Source organism: Meleagris gallopavo, chromosome 5 (genome assembly GCF_000146605.3).
Source record: "Meleagris gallopavo isolate NT-WF06-2002-E0010 breed Aviagen turkey brand Nicholas breeding stock chromosome 5, Turkey_5.1, whole genome shotgun sequence".
Classification (NCBI taxonomy): Eukaryota; Metazoa; Chordata; class Aves; order Galliformes; family Phasianidae; genus Meleagris; species Meleagris gallopavo.
In genome coordinates this window covers 1,470,793-1,490,047 of record NC_015015.2, presented here as the reverse complement: position 1 = coordinate 1,490,047, position 19,255 = coordinate 1,470,793, and the positions used below count along the sequence as shown (strand labels likewise).

At 36.5% G+C, this 19,255-nt stretch overlaps 1 long non-coding RNA gene across 1 annotated transcript in view; it reads right to left on the bottom strand.

The window, feature by feature from the left end:
- Positions 1-19,255, bottom strand: part of LOC116216643 — a 78,523-nt gene that overhangs the window by 43,533 nt on the left and 15,735 nt on the right. Inside the window, exon 3 of the long non-coding RNA XR_004159788.1 lies at positions 1,469-1,650. This is a non-coding gene — a long non-coding RNA (uncharacterized LOC116216643). The remainder of the gene's footprint in view (positions 1-1,468; positions 1,651-19,255) is intronic.

Sequence of the window (19,255 nt, the reverse complement as noted above, 5' to 3'; positions counted from 1 at the left end):
AACATTCACCAGTATTATGCATAACATAATTTACCACTGGAAGAAAAACTTCTATCGTTAATACGTGCTCCCATCTGATTCAATCTAAGTATCTACGGTTTAATCAGGATTATGAGTTTATCTAGCTGTTATGGAATTAAGTTTAACAGTTTTAATGAGATCATAATCTTTTAAACTTTACCAATACTGACATTTACTCTGAAAACTAAAGCATAAATTTAGCTGATCATATAAAATGGACAAAGGAGTACTTTTGTATGTCACATTCAGGGCACAAGGATTTCTGTTTGTAGCTTGTGATAGACACTGAAAAATCTCCACACTGTCCTTCCAGAGTATTTTACCCCCAGCTTATAAATATTTTAGTCTTCATTGCTTGGCAAATGAATGAAAAGTCTAGCCTTTTCTCTTCCTTCTATTTTTGCAACGACTCACTGTTCTATTCCATAATTCATTAAATTGGTCTACTTACTACCACACAATTTGAATGAAGTTCCAGTTTTCTAAGGGAGAGTTTTAGAGACAGAGCTGCTCAGTAGAACACATAACTATTAAGCTACCCACTTGTACAGCTACACAGAAACAACAGCAGTGTTGGGGATTTATTGCTTCTTTTTTTCATTCACAGTGATTTTGCATTGCCAGAGTCCCTGTTAGCCCATCTCTGAATGATGGCTATTTCTTATTCATTTATATGAATGAGAAGTCAAAAAAATACGTAGGAATTGTTGGTGCTCTGGAAAATCCAACCATTTTTGTTTTTGTATGAGGCTTCAGAAGACTACATTCTGAAAAATTTAAGCTATAGTCAAGTCATATTTCAAACTCATGTGTTACATTTACTACTTATAAAGCCTAAAAATTAACCGAAAATATCTCCCACTGTAAGCCACTTAATTATTTATCTATAAACACTGGTAGCAATACTGCTCATAAATAACTCTCCAAATATACTTGAATACGTAAAGCATTTTGAAATGTACATGCAAGGATTGAGAAGAGAAAAAAAATATCCTCTCCCCTTTGCCTATGAAAAGAATTTATAGGTAAAGTCATTGCTTTTTGAGATTTTCCTTTTTCTTCTTGCCACAGCTCAGAGATAACCTCCATTCCAGAAGTCCAACATAGCTGACAGACATGGTACTAGGCTCACACCTGCAGAGTTACACAGCATCCACAATCCTGCTCTGAATGTACCTTTCTTTACCTCTTAGCGATGATACATTTAGCATTCATGTTTTACTTTGGAAAGCAGAAAAGCCTTGGGTATGGCAAAATTCCACCTTTGTTCTATTTTCCATTTTTAAAGCTGGGGAGAGGACAGGACCCTACCATTAAGGAGTAGGTATGTACACATTTCTATAAGGATGAGAGCAGAGAACTGGCAAAACCTGGAAAACAAAGCCAGCATCTCAAGTAGCTATCTGGGGTGCAGGTACTCGAGTAAGTTGTGTGATGCATTACTTACGTGCTAACCACATTCTTTTCATACAGTCACGTTCCTGCTCCTGGTCACAGTTTTCTCCACACAGACTCAATCTACCATGCTGTGTATAAACAAAACTGCTTTTCTGGCAGATTATTTCCAGATTACCCACGTAGCCACTTGTTGATAACAACCGATATTCACAAGTTGAATGTAGCAGGAACCTAATAAGGGACAAAAAACACAATGACACTATGTCAAGGCATGAGATAAAACAAAGAGCAGTCATTTCAAAGAGGAGCACAAGCTAAGTGTCTACACGTCTAATAGGCCAGTGGAGACAAAAGCAGTTTAATATGAAATATGAAAAATAAACACAGTAAAGGTACCAACGTGACAGGTATGCACTTGAACTCTGCAGAGGACAGTAACCTCAAAATATATCCAACCCTACAAAATTAGGTTAAATTCCCATCCATGCCATCCCTACCAAACCCCCAAACAGCCAAACGCCAGCATTTTCACTTATGCTATCAGGTTATATCCAGACCTTCATCAGTCACATATTCCATTCCAACACAGTATTACTTACATTATTTATTTTCTGAAATGTAAGGTCAGTTGTCATTTTGTATGAGTGTAATTGTATTTAAATAATGAATACCCTTAATGAAATTCTTGTTGAACTGAAACCACTGGAAAAACTTCCACTGATTTCACTGCAGCCAAAATTTGGCCATAGATTTCAACTGCCAAAGACAAAAATCGAAATATATTATTCTAAGTAGAATTACTGCTCTTCATTTAATGGAGTTGCAAAAAGTCACGTTTAGTTCTGTGAAATGAAGGGGGTTTTAGCGTTCATTAGATATGTATCAACCTACTGGCACAATAAATACAGAAGGTAAGATATTTGCATTAAAGTGATAATTCACATATGTCACTACAGTCAGGTCCCTCTAAAAAAAAAAAACAAGAGAAAAGGAAAAATAAGTCTACCTATGATTTTTATTTTTATTTTAGAAAGAAAACTACTTAATATTTAAAGCTGTACAATGTGGGCATAATAAAGAGCTTTTTAAATTTCTCCTTTCTGTTCAGACTCATGCTGCATTGGCTGAAACACTGCATTTCAGCCCCTGAAGATCTAATGCACTGATCTGAGGCACTGTGGCTGACCTATTACAGATGATTAGAAATTAGTGAAGTCCTCGTGTTGCTATAATTTTCTAGAGATTGCTTCTTAAAGCCATAAGGTGAAAAATAAATAAATAAGTGTAAACTACCATTTCCTATGTCTATGCTGGATTTAGCTCAGCTAGAAATACTATTCCAGAGCCATAACCAGAGTACGCAATTTATTTACTGCCCCGTATGGAATTTATACAAGAAACAAGTTAAGTGCTTTAATACAAAATTAGAAAGCTATTGGATTCTGTGCTACTTACTCCTGGAAGCTCTTGCTATTTTTGTATGTGCTTCAATTATACTTAGATTAAATGATGAAAATCATTTCCTTTCTTCAAAAAGATGGCTAATTCTTACAAGACTGTGGGATACGAATATACTATAGCAATGTCATGCAATGTAATTAAAAACCAAGAAATGCATTGCAGATAAAAGTAAACAGTTTGTACTTTTCAATTACCCCTGCTTTATTTTTGCTGTGTGAATTGTTTGCAGGATTAGACTGCTTGAAAATTGATAGTAATGTTCTTTTGTTTCATTTTATGCCATTCTGGAGACTAGAGGAGCTTCAGGAATTAATTGTAGCCTTCTAATAACCACAACGATGTAATGACGTATTTAAGATCACTGTTTTTTGTTTGATTCCAAATAAATTGCAGATTTTTTTTTCTGCTGTGATACTAAAACAATTACCTTTTTGAAAAAGGATAATTAATCTACAATTTTTTCACATTAGATCATGTATCTCTAAAGAGTGCCCACAGATTTGATGGTCTTCAGCTGCTGTGTATTTATTTTTCATTTTTTCTAGTGATGTACCGCCCCATCAGTGCTGACATTTAAATGAGTGAGTATTCAACACAAATGTGATCATTTGTATAGCATCCAATGTGGCACCATACTGAGATGATTGCTTCTGGGAGCCATCCATGGGTTCTCGAATAGGGGGGAAATGCCAGGCAAAATTTTATCAATTTACATTTTTCTGTGATTAATTTTTATGCAAATAAGGGCCCGACCGTGCTCCCATCTCACCTGAATCATGCGGATCATCAAAGACAAATTGAGCATCACTTATTTAAAAAATAGGCTTTAAACTACTCTACAGCTGTGTTGGAAAATGCTAAGAGCAGGGCATGAACTTTTCTAATATAACGGGAATATAGATAAGAAAATGCTTCTTTTTGCATTTTTGTCCACACTGTGATAAACATGAATCTTAACAAAATCCTAAAAATTGTCTTTGTTTTAAATTCTTTATGCCCTTGTAAACATTTGGCCACAGGAAAACTGCACAAGGGGATTTTTCCAATTTCACAATACTAACAAATGTAACTGGAAATAAAAAATGCATTGTTTAGCAATAAAAAAATATTGCATTGGTTAGTGTACTTATAGCAAATAGTCCATTTACATTTTTAGATAGAATTCAAGAAAACAGTGGCATGCCATAGAGGAAAAGGCCCTATATAAACAATCTCATAACATTAGAGGAAAAGACACTGACTCACACGGGAACGTATGAAATCTGTTTAAAAATGAGTAAAATCTGCTTTATCTTAAGTATCTAAACATGTCTATATTTGCTACCACAAATTTGGAAATTTAAGTATCTGCTAAGCAACGAGCTTTTAAAGTAATTTAGATGAATAGGTTACATGGATGGACATTTTGTAATTATTAATACGTGTATAAAGGAGTGTAAGTGTGAAAAACTTAGTACCAATTATATAACAAAACACTATTCCTCTCCTGCTGGAAAGAAAAACTGTTTACTTAAGGTGTTACAGTACAAGTAGATGCTAATATTATTAGCATCAACTGTATGTACTGCAGCTGAAAAATATGTACAACTCAGAAATATGAACAATTGGTCCTCTAATTTTCACTTGCAATTCATAAACAGGTGCTAAAATGCGCTGTCATGAAAAATGTGCTCATATAAAGAAGTTACATTATGAAAAGGCAGTTTCTCTACAGAATTGAGTTCTGAAAATTCTGACATTAAGAGATTCATTTTACCAGCCCTTGCACAAATCAGTAGCCCTAGAGGTAACCTCAGAGAGGTAAGTGTGATGTGTACTGGGGAAAAGATGGCCTTTATCAGTTTGAATTGGAAAAAGGAGGCCCATGAATCACATGAGGCAAAAGATGCCTCCTCACATATTACACATTACAGCTTTTTTTTTTATGGGTTGAACTCATACTTTTAATGTTTCCTTTCATTTAACTGTACAGCTAAATGAACGTTATTTCACATGCAACACCAAATACGTTTACACACGTGGAAATATGAGCAATTTTATGTTCAGACCCTCCCTCAAGTATTTCGATTCCATATTCCTCACTACACGGCTGGCATAATGGCCAAAACCATCACTGCAACAGAGCCAGGGAGAATTCTGATGCAGTTCTCCGAAAATTCCCTTTTTTGTTTGGAGGCCAATGCACTCTGCAGACCAGAGCACCACAACCGATGCTCTTAAAGAGACGGGGAGAGTAACATGTGACCATCATTTTTGAAGTTTATATTAGTTCCTCTGTCTCCAGCAGCTGCAGTAAGTTTCAAACACATCTAGTAGACTCACTATATAAATGCTACTACTCGCTGTTCAGAAGAGGACTCTTACAGCATTGATAATGAGGTTAGAAAGATAGTAAACTCTTTAAAACAAAAGACTTTCTCCTTAAAATAGGTATTTTAAAGAAAATACCCAAGATGTTGAAAAAGACCAAGTAATGAAGATGAAAATGGTGCAGTTGTTGTTTTCAAACTCTGTTCACTATATTAAGATCAGTTTGACTATTTAGATTCCTGTAAAATGGAACTAAGCTTGACATATTTTCCATTCACTTTCAACAAACTTAATACCTTCTACAGAGCGCATCCTTACGACTGCATTAATATATAAATGCAACAGTAGTTCTATCAAGTCCATCTTCTCTATACGACAGGTTCCCGTGTATTACCCTGTGTCACTCATGCCCACATAATTTCATATAAACCGTAGTCATGGTACCCTACTGGAACAGTTCTGCTATTACAGTAAGTAATACAAGAAAGTGCTATGTACCAGCTTACAAAGATGATTCTGAATCAACTGAAAACGTTAAGTGATATCCTGGTGTTTCAATCCAAGAACTTATCACAGTCATCTTATGGGATATAAGAGAGGCATAAACAGATTATTTTACCAGTCACCAGCACATGTTCTAAGATGCGAAGTATCTGTTGTTTAATAGCACAGGATCACACTGCACACATTTTAAAGGCAGAGACTAGAAACACTAGGAAACACAACGTATGCATACGTCTCCTTTCTAAGATCCCTTGTTGGTAGTTCACTTGCCCGAGGAATGCAAAAGAGCAAAACAGCAAATAAAAATAGGAATTCACATAAAAGGAGTGCCTATATTCCCACTTAGGAAAATTGAGCATGAAAATACCCTTTCCAAAAAATGAGACGACAAAAATATTGTCAGCATATTCCAGGCTAGAAATAATGCTTATTAATTGCAACTAAAAGAGTTTAATTTATATATAGACACACACACACAAGCCTATTTATACATGTGCATTTCTGGATTTCCTACACACATACATATGGATTAGGTGGTTCCTTTTCTTTTTTTTTTTGGCAAGCTAGGAGCTGGATGAGGTGCTGTTACCAGTCATGTTAAGGGCATACTTTTGGCATTGATGGGGCTGTCAGTAAGAGGATTTCAGCTGGTTCAGCTGCAGTTTAAAGACAAAGCCAGCAGCTACGGAAGCACAGAGCCAGTCTGTTCCTCCCAGTGGTACAGTGGCACCCTTGGCTGCTGATGGGACAGCTGTGCTCCATGCACCAAGCTTTGAGAAACACAAGACTATTCTGACAATGCAAAAAGGAAAAGGTAATTTTAAAAAAGACAAAGGAAATTATCAGAGCAGTAATGTCACGTGAAGTGTCTTTCCTTCCAAAAGTCACATGGCAAGTTGTTCCATTTTTGCTGCTGAGGCACCAACCTTTGGCATTAGGCCCATGTATTAAAAGCACAATGCTCAGAGGGAAATGCTGCATGGAAGACAACACCAGACTTTCCTTTCTGGGTATGAGCGTAGTGACCCAGAAACAGAGGATCAAACCTGACTGTCCTTAAAATATCTTCTTCTGTGGTGGATGCAAAAACTGAAGTTTTATGCTTGGAAAAAAATGTGGATATTTTGGAAAGAAAAGATTTGGCAACTACTGAAAATGTATTTATTGGAGAAAGACACAAATAATCTGGCAACAAGGTTATGAATCTGCACTAATAGTACATTTGCATGCATGTACTGAGATAAGCGTTTGGCTAAAATATTACTCTTCCCCTTTCCCACATTTTCCTGTACTCCTGATGTTGCTGTTACATGGAACCTCAAAAAGTTACTCACATTTGACAAATTTTGCACACATAGACATTAGCAGAAGGTCAGACAAGACAGTGAGGAGAAAATGTGGGATGGCTGCTGTTGCAAGAACAGACTTACCAGAGAGCTTCCGTACCCTACAAGTGGCTTTTTCATTTCACGTTCATTTTGCAAAATTATGAAAAAATACCATTATGGTTCTACTCATAGTTGTTTAGATGAAACAAATTTTTTCTTAAAACTCTGTATGACCATAAATTACATGTTTAGCTGTGTCTTCTCACGTTGCCTTTTTTTTTTTTGATTTGCCTCTTACTTTTGAAAAGCAGCATAAGCTAGGTTGCTGCCTAAATATAAAAACTATATCCTGAGTTTAACCCTAATTAGCACACATTTGAGCCACCTCCTTATCATCCCTCTCCAGAACAAAACCCTCCCTCGTTACAGCGCCCTGACAGGACCAACAAGCATTCCACAACTAGGCCAGAGTTGCCCCCAGTGCACAATCCCTGACTACCAGATACATGGCAGTACTGCAAAGTCTGCCCAAGTTGTCACAGTCCTCAGGAACCTAAGAATCTTCCGTTCACCTAACAGCAGTCACAGGTGACTCCAAACGTTTACTAGCCAACAAAAGCTCACAACACTCACTCTTCTAATGCAGGAAATCTCAGTTGCCCTGCAGGTAATCAATGATCCACGAGCAAAATCCAATCCATGCAGACAATTACTCAGTAGACTCCTCCAGTACTCCTCTGCTTTGTCACATACCAACTAAGAAACCATATTTTACAGGTTAACAAACCCGTAAAGGTTCTTATGGGTTAAAGAACAACTACTAGTATTACTCCACCTAATTCTTCTGTGTTAGTTTGTATTCCACTGAAAACAGAAAGGTGCTCAAAGATTGCCTTCGAAGGTTTAGTACGTGTCCAGTCAGCTTTTGAAAGCTTGTCACAAATCTACCAGCAAAGTAAAATTAAAACTCATAATACAACAAAAATATTTGTTAATGGAAATTAAGTCACACTAACATTCAGGATGAACATCATGACTGAGCTTCTCCGCATCAAGACTTAAAACAATTTATTTTAAGAGCAAGATTCATCAAAGCAAGTGTACTTATTACAGTCTCAGGACTAAATACATCTTTAGGGTCACACTCCAGCACACAAGTCTCCTTGTGTCTGTCAGTCCTTGTCACTACTTTTTGTGGAATGTACCCTGGTCATTATGGAAGGTGCCTGGTTATTATATAATTATTCATATACAAACAGATACATTCCCTTACTGCATTTCAGTTTCCATACGATGTTTCTGCAACCTTTCTAAACATGATGCCAATCAATTCTGGCATCAGAGCTCCATTTCCCCTGGAAATTTGTATTCCCTTGAGAAAATACCAAGAGGAGAAAATAATCTGATATCACCAGTTAATTATCAGTCAGAACATCTCTGTAATTTGCCCAAAACAAAGCCCATATCAAGTAGCACAGCTTCTATTTGCACCGATTCAAGAGATGTTTCAGATCACAGCTCATTTGATACATCTAACAAGTTACCAAAGCTTCATACGTGAACAGTAAATTCAGCTTGATTTGTCTTAAGAGACTGCTACTTCATTCATATAGCATTAAAGTTTGGATTTCCATAAAGTAGCGCGCTACCTATATTATGAACAACATTTACATTACTGACACAGACTTCCTTAACAAAGAATGAGATCTTCACCAATAAGCAGGGTAAAATATTTTTGCTGAGAGCTCATTAATTCTACTTAAAAATAAAAAGCCTAAAAGTATTAAAATAGCCTGTATCATTCATTGGCGTGAGGTTTATGATAACTGAAGGAATTTAATTGCTTATTTAAAATAAGAATCTTAGAAAAAATGTTAATTCGTACCCATTGAATGAGGGGGAAAAAAGCCAGGGTGCTTTCTTACACTCTCAAAATTTACCTTGGTGGCTGGTGGCCCTTTCCCAGTATTTATGTCCCAAAAGCCTGAGATCGTCACCCACCTCATTGTTGATAATCAGTGCTCTGAAGCCTCATATTACTGTATTTTTCTCTGCCTGATACTACACGGTCTACAAATAAAAAGAGGCTCCATTGGCTAAAACTGTACAGGGCAGCTAGTTCTGTGCAACTTGCCCATATAACACTTCAGATCAGCAGCCAGCAGAACAGACTTCATGTTGTAAGTAATCCTTCTTCATTCTCTTCAGAGATTTTTGCAGACATGACAAAGTGGTTCAATGCTGAAGACCCTAACTAGCACCAAGAATTTGCTGAAGTTGTACATAGATGAGGTACAACGAAGAACAACAACTTGAAATAAGTATTAAAAAAACAAAAATATACTACTAATTCAGTAATTCTCAGTGTCTCACACGTTAGGAACCACTTTTTTCACCTATTATAAATATCCAATCCCTTTAGCAGTATATGGAAGGCAAGAAACCACAACCAATTATTTGATATCTTTTTTGTCTAATCATAAAGACACATTTGTATAACCAGTCTGGTTTTAGTGCTACAATTGAGAACATACCGAGAGTTCAATTCGATGAAAATCCTCCCATTCAACTAGATCAGATAGATCTTGGCACAGAGATGCTTTTGGAAACTCTTAGCAGATATCACCTGCTAGCTTAAAAAGACATACAGATTCTTCATTTTATTATTCTTACATAATTAAAATTATTTAAATTGTTGTTTACATAGTGCCATCTAGAGAGCTGTCATACTTGTCCTTGATGTGGTACACAAAACTCAAGCTTAAGTTCAAAATAAAGCACTAAATATGTGCGTGTGTGTATATAAGCATTGCCAAGCTATTCCTCATCCATTTATTATAATTTAAATTACTAGATATTCTTATTATAACAAGACTTTTTCTTTCTGTTTTGATGAAAAATAAAAATAAGATGCTGTAAGAAAAGCAGGACTACAGCATAGATTAAATCCTTCAAAAAAACGGAACAGAATACGCCTTCTGCTGTCACACCTGGAATAAGCCTTCCTCTTGAAGTCTGCTTCAAGAAGGCCTCCCTGAGTAGCATTCAGTGAAGAAAGCACACAGCGGTTGCTTCAAATCTGCAAACTCTCACAGTGCTAGAAAGGCTTGCTCTTACACGGAGCAACAGCATCACTTGAGCAGGAATCAAAGAAGCATAAATACCCGTGCTGTCCCACAAACATGGGCTCCATTTCATGTAAGGAATGAAATATTTGTTATCCCAGTTCAGATTTAGGCTTAACTTTCCTAAAATCTATCTTCTTGGTGCAACTGGAAAAAAAAATGATGTCAACACTTAGCTCTCGGTAGGTAAAAAGTCATTTCATCTTGAAAAAGAGGAACGACAAACACTAGCAAACTCTTTTGCCGTTTAAAAACTCCTGTCTGTGCACATTACTCTTTCACAGCAAAAAAAAAAAGAAAAAATCTCTGTTTTGCTCCGTACACAAGACTTCAACTAATTACAAGAAGAGACAGATGCTGAGTAGCCTTAAGGCTTTCCCTGCCACCACAGTGAGCCTGTGCGCTAGTCAACAAGCAGGTAGTGAGTGAACTCAAATGTTATCTGACAAGGCAGCAGATCCCATCACCTAGGGTTAGAATACAGACAAGCAACTCTGTGTTCGAAAGTAAAGACAGAAAAATTTCAAGCAGATTGTTTCTGACAGAAATCATATCGCAGCCGCACTTTCTGACAAAGTCTACGCGAATGAAACTATACACTTTCTGTTTCCTATCTTCTCCTTTAAGAAACAGCCAGTATTTCAAAGGTACATTGGAGGTGACAGCTCAATGCACAATGGTTAGCAAGTTCTTATAAGCTTGTTTTCTCTTTGGAAATATAAAGAGACCTTTAATGCTTATCTATGGGGTAGCGAAAGATTGTCCCACACATTCCAATCATTCTTCATTTCAGGAGCACTTCAAAGATGCAAACTGTCACTATACAGTACTGTGACACGAGGAAGCTTTTGAAAAGTTGCATCAGTCTAAAAAAGGCCATTCCACAATATTATTAGACACTGCTGCAGTTACCGATATCATTCCCAGCGTAAAAGAAACTTTTCTCACACATGCACCAGTTGAATCTAAACAAAGAATTTGGGCATTAGCTTTAAAACCTGTATTTTTAGCAATTTTTTTTTTTTGCCCTTTCTCTGCAGTATCCAGGAGCTCCAAGTTAAAGGAAACTACATAATACATTTGAGCGTTGCAAATTTCTACCAAGTAACAGAGTTGAACAGCTTGATTTCCACCCAGAAAGGATTGAATTGATCTAGATTGATTTGGCTGTTTCACTCAGAGTAAATGTCAAAACAAGACAGGAGGTATACAGTGCTCAATGGAGCACGTCAGATTTTATGTACATAGGTTCTAGCAGTGCTGTGGATTTTGACCGGCAAACTGGGCATTTGCTCCCAATGGCCCGTGAAAACCCGTAGGGAAGTTTCAGGGCTTCACTGACTAGAATTACAAACACCACTTCCTTTTGCAGAAGGCTAGCATTTTCCAACCTGAAAAATTAAAAGGAGAACATGAAGCATGCATGCTTACCCTGCAGTGTAATTAAGACACTGAAGACGATTGAGGCATTCATTTCTAAATCTTCCTTTTAGCAGGATGGGCTACACACACTGATAATTACTGCAGATCAAAGAGGAAGGATTGTAAACAGGATAAGCACATAAAAAAGTATCAAATAGTAGAGAGCGTGTTCAGCTCACGTCAAAGCTGTTTCGGACTCGATATTTTCTTTGTTTCAATTCCTCCTTTGAATGTTTTCTAGGAATGACATTAATGACTTTGCATAATATTGTCAATTTGCAGCATTGCTCTCTGCCTTTACCATTACTGAAAGGACTACTGCAACACTTGTCAATTGAAACTATGCTAGAAAACTAGCAGTAGAGTATGGGAAATATATTTGAGTATTTCCTTGCTGGAATCTGTCAACTTGTAGCATTCCATACTGCGTAGCACTGACTGATTTCTGTTTAAGTATTAGCCTTAATTTTAATTGAATTTATGCCGCTTAGGATGTGGTACCTTCCACAGTGGAACAACACTATAACTTAGATAATTTTTAACATTATTTAAATCATTTTTACAAGGGATTAGAGCTATTAGACTTGCATTACCAATAGTAGCTCCAATTATTAAGCTCTAAGAGAAATTTATTTTGTTAGTCTTCATATCACGCAGAGAAATAATTTTTTGCTCGAATTAAGCTAAAAATATTTTAAGCTAAAATATTCTACCGAAAATCAAGTTCTATATCAGCAGTAATTTGTCCTAGCACACCTGTTTGCTATATGTAAGTTTACCACACAACAGCTGCTTTGGTCAACTTCTTCAAAGTTATTCTCTGCTCCCTGATGCAATAGCAGTAACATCAAATAGTTTATGATCAGTTCAAAAGCAGTTAAACCTTGGGATCAGTCATGCACACCGAGTGTAGATCTGAGTGTCCAGTCTGAGCTTATGAAAGACCCACAAACCCTTTCTCTTTAGAAGTATCCAAGAACAGAAAACGCTAATTAGTATAAGTCATGTACTCCGCCCAGTTATTCTCCCATCTCTTCTAGCAGACAAACTGTAGATATTTATTAACAAACAACAAGCAGTACGAAATGTAGGGAATGAGATGTTCTTAACAAAAGAAGAAAACTAAAACATTACAGCTTTAGGAGAAAATGATCGTGAAAAACGCACCTAAGAAAATGAACCAAAACCTCAATGATTCTGTAATTCCAGTACTTCAAACCTGGCATACAGTTTGATTCATCCAGGCAGACCCTGAACTTGAGAGCACTTAGGCTTTGGACCTTTCAAATTAAATGAATGGTTGGATGAGTTATTCAAATAATAATAATAAGCTCTTTCTGTAATCAAATGAGCTGCCTGGTCTCTGTGAAATCATTATATCACGAGCGCCTGAACATCATGAGCTCTTCTTGATTAATGCGATCGGCCAGGAAGCCAATGTTCACAGAAGGATGAAAATTACAACAGAAGTGAAAATTATGAAGAAATTACAAAAGAAAATTAATTCTATAGTCCAATGACTACTCTGAGGTTACTCCAGACAAAGGAAGATGAGAAATCTGCTTCAAACATTAGCTCCTTTTCCACCTTTTCATACTGATCCTCGGAACAAAAATGAAAAGGTCAATAGTCCTTATACACAGGACAAGCTGTTTTAAAAAGCATTTGGTAGCTGCACACAGCCAAGTCAGATTTCTTGTGTGTTTGTTTTGGGATCTCTGAGTTTGGGAACACTCTGTAGAAGCTGAACAGAAGCAACATATATTTGGTAGGGAATCCACACACGTGTCCTTTATCAAACATGGCAAAAGCTTTAAGAGCTCACTAACAAGAGCTACGCTCTCTAACACAAGCAGGAAGAAGTGTTTCAACCCAATTATTCCTCACTTTGACTTGAAACAGATGGATTCATTTCAGAAGTTCCACAAGGACTGGACCTTTGCCTGGTAGCAGTCTGTCAGTGCACTTGGCCTGACAAGTTTCCTAATGCTTGCTGAAGACAGTCCCTATAAACTTTTAATGCTTTTTAATGACAGAACAACTAATTACTAGAGGTTCTGCATTAAGATTGTTTTATCAAATCTATCAACTTTGTCTTTTGTGTCAAATCCATCCGAACTATAAAATGAAAAACAAAATAACCAAGACGGATCTCCAAGAGCCTTCCTTGCACGCAAAATCCTCTGTTCACATATGCAACACATTTAAGTTCAGAAGCCTGAAAGCAATTTTCAGTTAAAAGTATACTTTAAAAATCAAATTTAAATGTACAAATATACTATAGAGAATGCAAATTTATCCTATTAGAAGTTCAAGGAGAAGCCACATAGAAATTGAGATCTACACTTTAACAAGCATCTTGCTGTTTCATTGCAAAACAGATACAGAAGTGCTGTAAGAAGTAACTTAATGGCTCAGTAATTGCTTTTGCCAATAAAAGGGTAGAACTTGAAGAAATTTCCTATTTACAGGATGAACATACCGTCCACATACTTAACCAATTCTAAAATACTTCAGAAATTGTACCCTCTATCACCAATGTATGTACCATGTCTGCACAAAATTAAACCTACCAATTCTAAAGGCTTTTTTCAGAGTTATTTTCTTTATCTTTGTCTATTTTGTTGACCCAAAAAGCCTAAAAAGCGTAATACAAATCTTTAAGAATCTGTTTGTCTTAAGTTCTGTAGATTTTACAGAAGATGCCCTATATTTTCTTTTCTTAATCAGAATATCTTAAGTTTACTGCGAAATCTGTAAGAAAGCACTAGAAGAAATGGCAGATACCTTCTGTTAAATGAAGTATAATTACTTCATGAAAACAATTAAGCAAACAACCAGAAAAAAGCAACTTGCAAACATGCAGGAAAACATACGGTACAGATTTTGGGGCGTGACCTAAATATTTCCGGGGGACTCCTTAGAATATGTCATAACTGCATATCACATTGGCAGTAGGAGGGCATTGTGGTAGCTATCTCAGGACTCCAAGTGTAGAGGACGCTGCACATCAAAGAGCGTTCTACTCAGAAGTTAACATGCCTCAGGCACTTTCAGAAGAAACACATCATGCTTTTAAAGTTAGAAATACTAAATTTAAGAATCTGAGTGGCTAAAAAAATGGCTGGGGACTTCTTAGGAAACAGATGCTGTTGTCAGTGAATTCAAGACATGCAGTTGTCTAACTCTGGACTGCCTAAGGGCCCAGAAGTTGTGTTGTGACAACTTATAAAGCAACAAAGGTGAGTAAGCACAGGCACCCACGACAGTCTAAAATAAAATTGAAAAATATACTTAAAGGTTGAAGTGCATATCCGTGCACTAATATCTTAATAAGGGATAGCATGTGCCACCTTGTAAATGAGTCATACGGGGTGTTGTCTCAGCAGATGAAAATATACAAAAATTATCTCTCAAACTGGTGATGAAGCATTGCTGCAAAGCATTCTATGGTCAGTTTCATATGCGGTCAGTCTACAGAGGAAACTTATTCCCTTTTATATGTTGAGGGGAAGAACGGCAGAAGGACTAGAAGAGAGTCTTTCGGTCCTAATAAAATTAATTCTACTCAGCAAACATAACACTATGTATGTATTGATTTTAGTGTATCTAACAAAAGAAAGCAATATTTTTCACCCTTCTCTCTGCCATCTCCCTGTAGTTGCTAGTTAGTCTACACAACTACAGGATTTTTCAAGCATCAGATGTTTACACTGGCAGGAACTTTGCTTTGGTGCACATTTCGTAAAGTGCTATGCATACTTACGATCTTTTAAAGAATAAACAATGCTAGTATGCTTCATTTAACGTATCTAAAAATATTCTTCCCCCAGGAATAGCAACCATAAAATTTGTAGCTGGCCACAAGGTCACTAAAGTATAATGCACGCACACCATGGGGATCATTTCTATCTCACTGACCACTGCTTTGGTCTTTGGTTCTGCTAAAAACACCATAACATCTCAAACTGGTCATTCTGGAATAACTAACAATCAGTACTGGGTACAGTGCTTATATACATCCAGACAGAACAGTGATCATTCTGATATTAAAAAAGCTGTTTAAGTTTTTGTGTTTGTTTTTCTTAAGTGACCTCTGGTTAAAAAGAGACCTCCTTTGCTCATAACAAAAACAAAACTAAAACAAGAGAATATTTAAAAAAGTATTTTAACCCATAGACCAATAAATTTAATAATTTGTTTGCACATGAAAGGCAAAAGCCTCCTAGAAGTTGGTGCCTGTTATGTGCAAACAACTGTCCGCATGCTTTTGACACAGAACGCGTCAAAAAGCAGTACTGGTAAAACGCACTTCCAACACTTTCCTTAACTTCTTTACCAGTGACATTATTTGTTGCAACTTCGTGTTCTCCTCCAGGGAACTGCCCATTGACAGAGGTTGGCTGTTCTTTTACAGAATACAGGATTCTTTGAAGAAAGTTTGATCACCATTGACAGTTGCCTTGCTGCTCTCAGAAACACCAGCAGGAAGAGCTGGGGGGCAGACGACTCACAAACACAAAGTCAGTTCCATAAACGATGGCCAGAAATCCTGCTCCTCTAGAAATACACAAGCAGTTCAGCATCAATATAGCTTTGTATTATTAAGACAACATGTGCATTTTTAATCACCAGTTTGCAACTCAGTTAATTGTTTTTAATGTACAAATCTTTCTACAGTTCTGCTTAAAATGTATATTTTCTTGGAGAAATTTTCCCGCCACTTTGCATCTAGTCTGCTATTTAAAATAATGCAGATCCCCTTGCTCAGAAGAATATTTGAAATAAATCCGTTCACAAAACTAAGCTAATGAATAGCATTGCATAAAGACTTCTGAATTACACATGAAATCACCCCCTCTCTTCAAGCCATAGTTAGGACTCAAGGTTCCTCTTGGAGGAAGGAGAGCACAGAAAAGATGTGCTGCTTTTCTTTGCTAATTAAACGAGCTAACGGAAAAGTAACACCGAGAGGGATAACCCAAGCAGTCTTCACAATTGGACATGGATTCTTCATGTCCATTCAAAAAGAAATCGCAATAAACATCTACTTCAGATCTCCCAGTGTGCTCTACCCTATACTTTAGATTTTTCCACTAGTTTCAACTGGAATTGCAAAGCACTGCATTCTGATCCTTAAAGAAGGCAAAATACTTTTATCTTTAGCCTCACTGAGCAACAGCATGAAGATGGAGAAAACAGAGCAGTAGAATACATGAGTAAATTCACCAGGTTAGTCAAAACACTAAACACATATATCAATACAAAGGAGACATCTAAGGCCCAACCCTGCAACATGTTCTGTGGATGAACTGTTATTTGAATATGCATCTGTGTCGACTTCTCCAAGATTCTTCAGGACTAAGTAGAAGTCAACCACATTGCAGACCCTGCCTCTGATTCTTTTAGACCATATTGACTAGCCTAAGTCAATTAACATTCTGCACTTACCCCAGACTAAACAAATGAAACTACTGAATTAGTATCCAGGAAAATCTTGGGGACACTCTGTTAGATCTGTCTCATATACTAAGAATTTCTTGTTCACTGTTGTTTATATTGCACAATTACCAATATCTTATCTCCGCTATACAATAGATCAATGCATTTGCATGTGATAAATGTTAATTCAATTCTTTACATCCTAAAAAAATGGAGAGAAGTACCAGATTAAAAACTATTTTTCCAGCAATTTCCAAGAAGAGCAGTTCAGGGCTCTTGGGTATTTTCATAATGAATTAAAACTTATTTTCGTTGTTAAGCATCATTTTTGAGCTCTTGACTACTTTCATAATGAATTATATTTTTTTTTTAAATTTTTTAAAGTTTTTGTTGTTAAGCATGATTTTTAGCCACATTAAAAACTGTATCATGATAATAGCAGGTTTTCAACAGAATGCTTTTTTGTTGTTGTTGTTCTGGTCTCCAGCTGCTAATATCATTACTTGCTTAATTTTTTCTTTTCTCTTTTGATCTTCCCTTCCTCCAGGTTTCTCTATACTAGTTTTCAACTGTTCCATTTTGTGATAGATTTGTCAAGCAGTATCTGTTTCCATCACATCAGTAGGTTTTGCCTATTTGTTGTTATTCTACATTAAGCTAATCTTATCAGATCATTGTCATTACTCTTAAAATGATTTTCCTTTTTTTCCTCCATAAATATACATAAGATTAATGTGTGGCTGAGTACAGCTTCACTTTACAGTGTAATTTCAGCTTTCCATTTATGGGTAAAATCTCAAGAAGATATGCCATCAGCTCAATATACAAGTGGAATTACAATGCAAGAATTGTTAACTTTCTCATTTTGAGCCTCCTTGAGGGGCTCCAACATTTGTGGTAAATTTATTGAGTGCACGTGCCTCTTGCAGGTAATTTGCAGATTGGAGACCACAGTAACGTGAAGTAAACGTCACAAGCAGAATGAACTGCACAAGGTACAGGGCAATAAAGCTTCTTTCTATGAGAACCATTTCACCCTGGGGCACCACAAAGATCCATGTAGGAGACAATTCTTCAACTTCAGTTCAAGTCTACTTTAGTAAACTTCCTATAGCCCCATACGCAACTCCATAATCAAGTTCTCTCAGATGTGTTGATTAAAAACTAATTATGTGGAAACAATCTGATTTTCCAACATGCTTCCATTGTGTTTGCCACATTATCACGACAACAGAGTCCTTAAAAAGACATTGGGACTTAAATGTCAGCGATTCAAATATCTTCTTATTAGTGGAGTATTGCAGCATCAGTGAGAACCACCAGCAAGAATCTCAGAGCCTAGCCTGACTGTTTGCAGAGGGAGAAATTTCACACAGCAATGGAAAAGAAGACCAGCTCAAAGTAGTAGAACTAAATACAGAGCCTTATACTGGTTTTAAACTTAGAATCACAGTGTAACGCTTTCCCACATATGTATTTGAATAAACATTTGAAAAATAGGTATTCATACACATTTCTTCTGCTTTCAAACACATATGTGTTTCTCTTCCCTCAAGTTGGATTCCTCTGCATTTCAAATATTAATGCCACGTGGAGTAATCTGCTGACAACCACATCTTTTTGCATTTGGCTTCAGTTAATATTCCATGCCTGCTTGGAGTGTTTTTTTTTTTTTAAATTACTTTTCTCCAAGAGCCACAGTGATATTCTCAATCATTCTCTTCATACAGTAAATGCTCCAAAGAATATGTCTACAGATAAAGAATGCCTCTGAAGCAATGAGAATAGGAGTTCGCAAAAAAAATGCAACCAGAACAGCCAACAGAAGTACCGTGTCAGTTTCTGGGAAAAACACACTTGCAACTTCATTTTGTCAGCATAATATAAACTACAGCAAGATGCTCCCAATTCGAATTAATCATTGCTTCTTTCTGGGTCAAGTGCTTTGTCTATTACACTGACAGTGGATTATTGTGTTGAGTTGCTTTTGTACTTGCTGACAAAAAATAGGGAGTATATGCCCAACACTTTAATTTTTGGATAAAATACTTGAAGTTCAAAGCAACTGTCAGAAGTCTTAATTCAGTCATTCCATTACAGTATTAATATTTTTTTTTAGATAATTTGAATTTAGGAATCATTGAAGTTAATAAAATTTCACCAACACAGAAATTTCAGGCTCATTTGTGGTGTTTTGTATTACTACCAAGCTTTCAGCACCACAAACATTTATCACCATAATTA